Here is a 12180-nt window from a genome sequence, read left to right as displayed (position 1 = left end):
GCCTGTCTACTCATTGTATACTGACCAGCGGTAATCTATGTATTACAGTATCCAAGCTATTGGGGTGCCACTTCCTGTTTCTCCGTTCCTGGGTAATCATGCTTTGCCAGTACTGATAACACCCACTACCTGCATATGTGTAAATACTGCTGATGGTGGAGTGATGTAGTCCGGAATTGGATCACTTTGGATCCATTAGCTATCTAGTACTTGCAGATAATGAATACCTAGGAACATCAATTGTATGCTGTTACTGCTGACATAATACTTGACTATACCCTGCTGAATGTTGTCAGGAATAAATATCCTGTTTAACCTGCCACCTATTGTGTCCTTGTTATGTTCCTAATGTGCTGTTGGTGTACCCCCGCCACACCTTGCATGCTGTATCCCACATTGCACCAATACTGAGTGTTCACACTGGCCCCTGCCTGAGGTTCAGTATTGCAACATGTGCATCTGTCTTTCACATACCTTACAGAGTAAAACATAGGGGAGTACCAGACATGTCCCTGACAGTAGAAGAGGTATTGTTCCTCAGTACAGGGAATGCACAGTAATGGAGTGTGCTGATGTATGCCAGCACTCCTGATCTGTGAGGAAAGGGGAAGGGGTGGCCAGCTGTGTATTGCAATAGCACTGCTCATGTCATGCACTGATGTCGGTGAGGAGTCCAGACATGGATATCTGACCAGGGTTCAGTATTGTACCTATCTCTGCATGACACACACCACGTAAGTAAGGCTAACTGATGGTAAGGTACTAGCCGACGTTGCTTCCTAGATAGTCTCTCACCTGTGCAGGTAACTGGACGATTGCTTCCACCACTGCTGGGTGACTGACCAAGAGGTTGGCATGCACGACATCCATGATAGTGGTAGCCCATGCACACTCTTAATTTCCAGGCACCATTGGCATACAATACTGTGTAGGCCTTTCCAGCTTGTAAGCATGTACCCTGTGCAATCCCATATATTGTTGTACATCCCCACCATGGCAGCATGGTTGTGTGCCAGGAACGCCATCCTCTAGGCACGCTTTTAGCATTAAGGTTGTGGGCCCCTGACAAGTGTGGCAGGGGAAGGGTAATGTTGCTATCTGCATGCTGTGTATTACAGCAGTTGCACAGACTGTCAGCGGCCAGCTAAGTGGGCTGTTAGTTGTACGGAGAGGGGACAATATTAATGCAAATTTGTCATACCTGTGTACAGGGTGCAAGCGGTGTAAGGCATGGTCATCAGGCCTTAAGTGTGTTTAGCGGGTGTCCATGTGCACACAGATGGGGTGACTGCTGGTGTGCAGTCACTGTTACTCACCCATATAGGATTTTGGGGGTCTGAAAAGTGCAAAGATCGCAACAAGGGGTCCCCATCCGTAGTGGCACACATCCCTCTGGTGCCATCTCCTAGCTGTGGGGTGTGCATGGATCCTCCATTAACTGTTCAGATGGTGGACATGGGGCACCATCTGATGGCCCACACTGTGTGGTCCACAGTCCTACAGTGTCTTCACATATGTAAGGTCGCTACACACACATATGCCAGCCACTCCCCAAGGTTGACTGTCCTTGGTGATAGGGCATGTTGATTGGCTAACCAGTACAGGGCAGTCACAGGTATCGGTCAGTTGTGACAGATATTCGTTAGACATAACTGTCCCTCAACAGTACAACAATCATTAACATGCTGCAGAACCCCAGTGGACTTTCCTTCCTACAGGTGTGCAGTTGCGACGGTTACAGGTAAACAATGTTGCTCACAAATCATTATCAGCAGACATTTTACACAGACTGTGTGACCTGTGTCACCATCATGTTATGTACCCACCTCACCCCTGTTGTGCTACAAACCCTGTCATGAAGCTCCTGTACCTGCAAGCCTTTCTTGAGGGACATCATGTGGATGGGACGCCTACCCTCCCAACGTACCAATATGGGTGCATCTATGTCACGCGGAGGGACATGTAGGTCGATGTGTGGCCCTTATTCCCTATATGCCTGCACACAGCGCAGTTAGCAGTACTGGTAAAACCACTGTGCACCAGCTCCTGTGCACTACATACCTGGGAAGCAAGGTAAAGGGGTCTTCTACACATATGGCCTGTCAGGCAGTGCCACAGGTCATTCAGCATGTGGAAACAGTAATGTTCTGCTGATAATGATGTGTGTGCAACATTGGTTAGCTGTCACCTTCTGACCAGCACACCTGTAGGGAGGGAAGTACACTGGGGTTCTGCAGCATGTGAATGATTGTTGTCCTGTTATAATTCAGTGGATTATAATGAAGATCTGTATCACTGGGTGTCACACACTTCTGTACTCATGGCATTACTAAGGATTCTGTTGGTGCACCCATGGAGGACACAATCCATGAATGATGGTTTGCCACTGTACATGGACATCAGGAAGCTGTCACCTGTCGAATGCTTGCCATACATGGTGTACGGTGTTGCCTCCATGTCCATGCCACTGTGTGGCCTGTGTATGTACTGATGCAGAGGCCAAGTGCAACACTGAACACTGTAATGGTATTTGTCTGCACCCTTAGGCACATCTTGCTTCTCTGACACATTCCACCTCATTAAGAACAGGTAGCCATGTCAGAAGTTACAGCATGTACCGTGCAGCCTGTTTAACGTCTGCATACCCAGCTAGTGGAAACCAGGACCACACAACTGTGGTGCAGCAGGTAGCACAATTGTTAAGGATGCACATGTGCTTGGCCAAGTGTGAGGTATTTGAACACTGTGACCAGCCATGGCAGGGGCTCATGGCACCGTTGGCCCTCCTTATATACCCTTGTGGAGGACATCGCTGGGTGCAGCCAGGTCGCGTGCTGCCAGACGGGTGCACCCTCATAAGGTACAGTACATGTAGGCTCCAGGTGTAAATTTGCATGGTATCATGGTTGAGGGGCAAAGCAAGAGTGGATGGTGGTGAGGGGTGTGTGTCCTGCAGAGCCTAGGTACCACCTGTACCCCGAGATGCCATCCTGGTATGGGGTGCTGCAGTGGCCAGCACCATCATTGTCATATAGTGGCAACACACCAACCTGTGCCATTCACACAAGCTGGGTGGGATGGGTTTGCATATATTGTGGCCAGACTGGGGGGGAGGCAGGGTTATGGTCAGAGCGCAGACCAAACATCATCCCAATTGGTCACCTTCCTGCCCAGTGTACCATTGTACCGTACAGTATGAGGGCGACAGGGCAGTGTATCCTACATACTTTATGAGCCACAAATGCTTCCAGTGTGATGATAGAGCCAGCCAGTCACCCGGCCTGACCCGCTGTCATCCCCATCACTGCATGTAGCAAGCGTGGACACCGCTGTGGCTGTACAGTCATGGGTACCAACTAGTCCATCATCACTCACACCCATGCACGTGCTGGTGTACCCAAGAGCTCTGGAACACGGTGCGCATAGGTTGTGTGCTGGAAGGCTGGTCACCTCTATCCAGACACCTAGCAGATGGTCATTGTTCCCGCTCATTGTTCATCGATTCCTCCTATTCCACACCCACGTTTGTTGCCGCACAGGGGTCGTACACATGTTAGGAAAGGAGAGTGGCCATACATCAATAGACCTCATCACCTGCCTAGCCGTACATCGGAACCCCTTCATGCACACATTGCACCCTGTGCAACCTCCATCAGCATTCTGCAACCTCCATATGGGCAAGATATGGGTAATGTGGGTTCAGCCACAGCCTTCGGCTCTATGGACAGTCTCACATGTATGTATTGACGGCCATTCTTGCCAACTCAGGCCCTGTGCTGGAGGCCTGTGTGATCATCTGTCATTAGTGACATTAGTTAGTCATCATAAGCAATACGGCAGCTGTGATGAGGGCATTGGTAGAGCCTATATAATTATGATGGTCTGTGTTTGCATGTGCGTCAATGACTGTGTGTCTGCTCACCCGGAGCGTGCTGTAGGGGTATAACTGGATGGTCCAAGGTGCTTCCACTGTCCACAACATGCCTTATGTGCTATTGAACAAACCGCAGTGGGTTACGTGGTAACAGCCACACCCACATCAGCACCTTGTGTAGCTGTGACCCATTTGTGGGTGGTTGGGCAGGCCATCTGTTGAGGCCTTGCCCAAAGAGGCACTCTGTTACAGTCCAGAGAGCCGCGTAGCCATTTGGACAAGATCCCTCTGTGTCACTACATAGCAGCCTGCTACTTTCTGCACCTTATATACATTGGAAGGGCACCTGACACCACATTGAGGGGCACTGCAGCATGGTGCCTTCCACCTGTCAGTCCTCTGGTGAGGGCTCACACTTCAGTAATGGCCATCTATCACTCCATAGAGCAGTATACACATGCATGCATCCTTCCTCTGCTAGCCTGGCCGATCAGCTCTGCTGCTGGTCACGGGCCATCCGCAAGGTGGCTGCCAACAGTCAGGCCATCACCTTTGTAGCAAAAAATGCGTAATGTGGCTGGGTAGCCCCATGCCACAGCTCCGTGCAGCCAGCACTGCTGACACTTTCTTCAGGTGAGATGTCATGACAGGAGTATGTCCGGCCTGCATTAAATAGTGGCTGTGTGTCCCAACAGGGGACATCTATATAATGAGGGGTCTGACAGCATGTGTGTGTGCTGCTTCCAGGAGCATGCATGGCCAGGTAGCTCTTCCTTGCTTCTGAGGTGCACTGTGTTGATCAGTAACTCCATCAGATAATGTGTGCCATATCTGGAATGACACAGGTGTGTGGTATGCCTTGGATGGCAGAAGTGCACTGCACAGCAACCCAGAGTATGTAGCAAGTGCTTAGCCCAATGGCACAGAATAGGTATCACACATACAGCACCTCAGCAGAGGCTTGAGGCAGCGCTTCGCCACCCTATTATGGCCTACATCCTCTGTGGTAGGGCAGCACCCCAAACAGTTGTTGGCTGGACACACGTAGCAGGTGAGGCACGTAGCAGACTGAAAGGACCTCTGCACATTAACCTATTTCCTAACCCATCGGTGGGCAAACAGGCCTTCTGGGGCAGGGTTCTGCCCCATGCCAACCGTAAAAGTGTGTCTGTATAAGGTGTTGGCGAACCTGGCTGCCCCTGAGTGTGTTGTCATGCCGTCGTGCACGCGCACATGGGGGATCAGGTCTGAGATCTGGAGCTATAGCCACAGGTATTCCATGGCGAAGAGCCACATTATGGAACACATAGCAAAGCAGGATTGTCCGAGCAACCTTGGGGGGGGGCATACAGTAGCGCTCCCCCACTCGTCCAAACATCAGAAGCGGCTCTTCAAAAGGCCGATGGTACGTTCGATGACCGAGCGGGTAGCACTTAAAGCCGCATTATAGGCCAGCTGTTGTGCTGTGGCAGGCTGGAGGATCGGGGTCATAAGCCAGGGCCTGCATCCATAGGCTGCGTCTCCTGTGACAATGACATAGGGAAGAGATTACACATACTGATGCTTGTGTCCCATGGGTGTATGTGCTCAACACATGCAGTCGAACCGGATGGCACAAGGCAGCCCATTCCAGTTTCCCTACACCTTATGTGTCTGGCGTCAGGATTGCTTTGGCACACAGCTGGTGTGTGGCTATTAGGTGTTATAGCACATGAAGGGCCCCTAAACAGTGAGATGTATGTCAGCTCTGTGAATGCGGTTGGTGCATTACACCACTGTCCTTACAGATGACATCCCTGTGTTCAAATCATATGCATTATGCACCCCAGTCATTGTGTACTGACATATGTGCTCAAGTACACCTTCTCTGTAGGTATGCATACCCAACAACATACATGGTGTCAACTGGCTGCCCCTCAATGTGCACAACTGAGTAGAGGTGTTCATGCAAGGTCTCAGGAACGTCAGGGGCTCACTAACACCTATGGATGTGAGCTGCTCTTACATGACAAGTGTCAATTCATCTTGCACACTGCCAGTAGCCATGGCTACACCCAATATGTGTAGGCTGTCCACCTGTGCAGTGAGGTGAGCAAGCCATGCCACATACAGGCCTTACAGGGGCTTCTGTATAGTTTGTGCTTGGCAGCCAATAGTAAGTGGTTGGGTGCCTGAGCCATTCCACCACTTTCGCTAACACAATGTGCCACTCAGGTCTGTTGTGATGGGGACCTGTGACTCCATCCCAACAGGCGTCTACATCACCTTTGTGTGCCATTACAGAGATGACCATTGCAAATATGTTATATGTATGTTAACGTGGATCTTACCTACAAGCCAACCATCGCCATACAGGCCATCTTCGAATTTGCGAAACAGAGCTGATTGCCTGAGTACGAAGGCATCGTGCGCTGATCCCGGAAACCTGGACATCACCGAGAGGATCCGCATTCCAGCATCACACACCACTTGCACGTTGAGGGAGTGGAACTGCTTTCTGTTGCGGTAGGCTGCCTCCGTCTCACGGGGTGGAACGATGGCCACATGAGTGCAGTCAATAGCTCCAATGACATTCGGAAAGCGGGCAAGGGCATGGAAACTACGCTTGAGGTCCATCAGGTCCTGTCTGTTGCGCGGGAATGCTATGTAGCGAGGCATGCGGTCCATAACAGCTGCAATGACCTGGTGCAGACACCGGGAAAAGGTGCTCTGTGACATCCTACCCACAACAGCTACCGTGGATTGGAAGGAGCCACTTGCTGTGAAGTGCAGGGCAGCCAAGAGTTTGGTCAGGCCGGGGATGGCACGGCTCCTTCGGGTTCAGGGCTCAAGGGCACCTCGTATGTCTCCATATAGTTCCATGATGGCACGAGTGCTGAGGCGATATCTGCTGATGACAACATCCTCTGGCATTCCCAGCAATGAGGTTCGTGGCAGATAGATCCGCTGCCTGTAACGACGGCGATGTCGACCAACGTCCTGGCATCTGCGTCTGCGTTGGGCCTGCTCAGCCATGGGGTGCACCTGCCCCATACACTGTGAATGTGTGGAGCAGATAGACCTACTAAGAACAGGCCTTTTTATTGGCCAGCTGTACCTTTGTAGGTCTGTGGGGATTGGTTTTGCACATTTTCGTTCAACGCGCTATTAGCGCGCTGCGTGCTGTGTGCTGCGATAGACTGTATCGCATTTGAAAGGGTTGTAGTTATTGGCCGGGTTAGGAGCCACGCTAACACCGCCGTGGGTTTCGCGCCACGCGATACGTCCTCCCTACTTTACATTTGCCCCGCCCCAACTCCGCCCCCTGAATACATTATCCCATATTTACATTCGCGAACCGCAATATATGCTTATCACGGTTCGCGAATTTATCGCACGCGGTACAGCCGTATCGCGCGCGGTAACTCTTTGGAAAATGACCCCCTATATCAAGTTACATGAGCTCCATTTGATTATCACGATCAATGGATAATATTTCCATAGGCACCTTTGCATATTTAAATTGTTTTGATGCAAACTCCATATAATTTAGTTATGGTTTATTTTATAATATGGCGTATAATCATAAAATACTGTATCTTTATGTTTTTGCAATAATTCTATTTCAATAAAACTAGAACAAAGTATGTTTTATCTATTTTACAGTATGTATGAAAATTGACGATTATGTACTACAATAGAGTAACATGTACAATAATATGGCATATGAATTTCTGGCTGGATGATCATATAGTGGTTATTTTTGCAAGGTTTTTGTCTTTAATTATATATGTAAATACTGTCAGATGATTATTATGTTGCCCATATTTCATAGATATAACGCCTTGTGTTCATTGATATTCATCATTTTTTATTTTTTTCATTTTATTTATTTTTTTCATTTCATTCATTTAATTGATTTTTCTTCAGGCATATCAATTGCATTTGTCATGTTAAATTGTTATTACATTATTCAAAGATTTTGAGACATCTGAAGTGTATTTTAAGAATACGACTTTATTTAGAGAAAATCTGCATACAGGTATAAACTCATTCTTTTCTATATTCTAATAATTTAATTGTTTTGCATATATCCTCTGTGGTTACCGCAAAAATATTTATTTAATCAATATAATATTTATTTAATCATTTAATATGTATGTTTAATTATATGTTGTATTTGTTGTTTTAGCCCCTGAGGCAGCCCCAAGTGGGGCGAAACTCGGCCTGAGTCGGGCGTTTGTATCAAACTTGTCTCCACTCAAATAAAGAACAGTTTGGACGTTTCCTGGTGTCTAACCCATTCTTTTTTGCCCACACTTCCTTAAGTAGTACATTCAATCAAGGCGCGCAGCGGAGCTAGGACCCACACCTGGACCCACAAGGGACCGGGTGGTCCGTGCGCATGCTCATAGGGGCGTGGCCAATGCTACTGAGGATGCAGAACTCTGGAGTGAGGCCTGGTGTGCAGTGGAAGGCCCAGCGACCGCCTCCGTGGGACGCCGAGGCCTGGAGGAGCTTGCGGCTGTTGCTGGGAAGGCCGACCCGAGACCTGCAGAGGAGCTAGTGAGGTGAGCAGGCCCATGCGCGGGCCAAGCGCGGACAGGGTGTGCCACAGCAGTTCACACCAAGGGCTGGGATTATGCATGCATGATTGGACAGAATCAGTCACTGTTTTGATGGGAAATGGCTGAATTAAATATAACTTTAAATGCTTATATGCTGCCAATCCAAAGTCCTAGATGGCTTAAAAACCTAAAACATTTATATTTATATTTACAATACGAACAAACATAGTTAAATCAATTTAATAATGAATTCCTCTGCCAGAAGTTTCACACCCTTACTACACTAAATCCTAAAACTTAATTTGAGTTTAAAGAAAGCAAATTACATCTGGATCAGGCACCAGCTACTGCAGTTTTTTTTTTTCAAAGATATAAAATTTGGTTCCTGATGCAAACATTCTGGTAATGATTTCTGTAACACCTGTTACAGAAAATATGCCCCAGCCAATCTGATGATTTTCCAAGTGAGACATTACCAGTTGATCGTAAATCTCTTTTTGGCCTATATATTCTTAACAAAGAGCTGATAGGAAGAGGTATATCACTACTGAGAGCCTCTGAATCTTACATTTTATTTCCACTGCATAGCAGGCCAGTGGAGTTATCTTAGGAATCATTTGCTCTTTCCTAGAAGAACCCATTACTATTCCTGCAGCTGAGTTCAGCACCATTTGTAAAGTTTTCAAAGCTGAATCCCAACTCCAAGATAGATAGATTTGCAATAATCCAACTTTGTCAATACTAATGCCTGCAATTCTCTTCTAAACAGATGAATGGTTTTAATCTACGCATTACTTGAAGCTTGAAATATGCAGCTCTAATAGAAGATTTACATCAAATCATGTTAGGGCTTCAATGAATGATAAAAGGGATCTAATGCATGATACCCATGCAATCTTAATCCCATCAAGCATTTGCATGCAAATTTTATAATTATGCAAAAGTTAACTTTTTATGCAAATGACTGACTCTTACTATGAAAATTGAATGCACAGTAATGTGGGATTTAATGTTGGAAATAACACCTTTTTTTTTGTTTGATAAAAGGGGAAGAGAGTTTTCATCACGGGATAGCTGCCTTTATCATGGGTCATGGCTATAATGATGGCTAATATCGCCTATTTAATACCAAGCACGCATATACTTGCCTTGGTTATAAGGGTTTTAACCATTTCATTATATGCACGCATACATGCATAATTGGTATCAGGCTGAATGCACCTAATGTGTGCCCTATTTGATATGTGCATGCACATGGGTGTGCAAATTCCACTTCTGCCACATAAGTGGGAGGATTTTAAGGATGAGATAAGAGTTCACCATGAATTTGTTCTGAGTTGCAAGGTAGGGGAGAATAAACAGGAAGGTAAAAATGGTAAATGTTTTCTATTTTTTGTTTTACTTTGGAGTACATAAGACACAGTGCACTGAATGTTTGTGTATTTGGTTACTTGAATTAATAAAACATTTTATATTAAAAGGGACATGCGCTGACATCATTACCAGTTTCACCTGTTTGTTTCCAGTTCACCTAAGCTAGGGACAGGACTTCCAAAGCCCCCTGTTGTATTTGTCTTTTTCCCCCTTTACCCCCTAGCTGTAAGTACCTGTTGACTTGCCTACATTTTTTCTTTTAAGACTTACACACCATCCATAGACTCTGGTGCGTGCCTGTGTGCTTAAAGTTTAAATGTGCACATTTATTGGCCTCCCCAAACACGCCAATGCCCCATCCTTTCTTTACTAGCTTTCACATGTGTGCACACCGAGAGATATGCGCATATTCAGCCGGTATTAAAAAGAAAACTTTCTGTGCGATTAGACCCAACTTGTGCGCCTATCTCCCAGTTTGTGCACGGGCTGCGCTAATGCATCTCACACTGTTATATGCCATTCCATGACACAAAACTTTATCGCAGATTATGATTTTTAGCTACACAATGCAGCATCTCAAAAATTTGCATAATCAGATCCATTTTTATCGCAGCCGCTAATGCACAAAACTCCCATGATAAATATAGCAATGTGATGAATCTAGGTCTTAATTTGTGGATGGAAGATAGAAAAGTAACTATAATGAGCTCGTGGTTTCATACTTGGTTAACCACTATAATATTGCAGTTATCAAGTGAGTAACTCTTGCAGAAGCTCCACGAGCTGGTGCACAGTTCTTTGATTCTAAGAACATAACAACATAAGAAAATGCCATACTAGGTCAGACCAAGGGTCCATCAAGCCCAGCATCCTGTTTCCAACAGTGGCCAATCCAGGCCATAAGAACCTGGCAAGTACCCAAAAACTAAGTCTATTCCATGTTACCATTGCTAATAGCAGTGGCTATTCTCTAGGTGAACTTAATAGCAGGTAATGGACTTCTCCTCCAAGAACTTATCCAATCCTTTTTTAAACACAGCTATACTAACTGCACTAACCACATCCTCTGGCAACAAATTCCAGAGTTTAATTGTGCGTTGAGTAAAAAAGAACTTTCTCCGATTAGTTTTAAATGTGCCCCATGCTAACTTCATGGAGTGCCCCCTAGTCTTTCTACTATCCGAAAGAGTAAATAACCGATTCACATCTACCCTTTCTAGACCTCTCATGATTTTAAACATCTCTATCATATCCCCCCTCAGTCGTCTCTTCTCCAAGCTGAAAAGTCCTAACCTCTTTAGTCTTTCCTCATAGGGGAGTTGTTCCATTCCCCTTATCATTTTGGTAGCCCTTCTCTGTACCTTCTCCATTGCAATTATATCTTTTTTGAGATGCGGTGACCAGAATTGTACACAGAATTCAAGGTGCGGTCTCACCATGGAGCGATACAGAGACATTATGACATTTTCCGTTTTATTCACCATTCCCTTTCTATTAATTCCCAACATTCTGTTTGCTTTTTTGATTGCCGCAGCACACTGAACCGACGATTTAAATGTGTTATCCACTATGACACCTAGATCTCTTTCTTGGGTTGTAGCACCTAATATGGAACCCAACATTGTATAATCTAGTTGCCATGGAATAAATCCCATAGAACAGAAACATAGGAATGATGGCAGAAAAGGTATAAATGAGGTACCTTGGGTGGGTTACTTATGAATAAAAAGTCCTAGACTGTGTATTGAGGCTGAAAAAGAGAAACAAAGTTGCATAAGTTTGACCAATTTGTCTCGGGTGAAAGGGCTTTTTGTAGATGTCATTGGACTAGAGACCAGCATTGGGGAGCAGACATTAGACAGTGTTTGCAGTTCTTCCTGTGAGAGGTAGCTAGAAGGTATCTGCAAGAAAAAAAAATGCGTGCAGATAATCTCAACTGTTCAGTTCCCTCCCTCCCTCCCTCCCCCTCTACCCACCCACCTCTGAGTTTACTTTTCTTATATAGTCTTCCCTGGACTCCTAGTGATTAGAGCAGTGGGCTACGATCCAGGGAGATCAGGGTTCAAGTAACACTGTCACTCCTTCTGACCTTGGGTAAGTCACTTTATCCTCCATTGCTTTAGGTACAAGAAAGCAAAAAGTCAGACAGAAGAAAGGATTGCTAAAGAGGTAGTGAGGTGACAAAACATTTTTCAGATATATCAGAGAAAGGAGAAAAATCCAAAGTAGTATAGTAAAATTGAAAGCTAACAAAGATCAATGACTGGAGAGAGATGAAGAAATGGATGAAATATTAAAAAAATACTTCAGTTCGGTGTTCACTAAAGAAGACCCTAGGATAAGGACTGTCACTAGTTAACAAGACTGTGGATGAGGGTGGAGTAG

General features: G+C 46.0%; 1 protein-coding gene across 1 annotated transcript in view; it reads left to right on the top strand.

Annotated features, from left to right (window-relative positions):
- Window positions 1–12180, top strand: part of LOC115077808 (vomeronasal type-2 receptor 1-like) — a 144075-nt gene that overhangs the window by 108927 nt on the left and 22968 nt on the right. The window lies entirely within an intron of this gene.

Source organism: Rhinatrema bivittatum, chromosome 16 (genome assembly GCF_901001135.1).
Source record: "Rhinatrema bivittatum chromosome 16, aRhiBiv1.1, whole genome shotgun sequence".
Lineage (NCBI taxonomy): Eukaryota > Metazoa > Chordata > Amphibia > Gymnophiona > Rhinatrematidae > Rhinatrema > Rhinatrema bivittatum.
The sequence above is the reverse complement of the archived record's forward strand: the minus strand, read 5'-3'. Positions and strand labels throughout refer to the sequence as shown.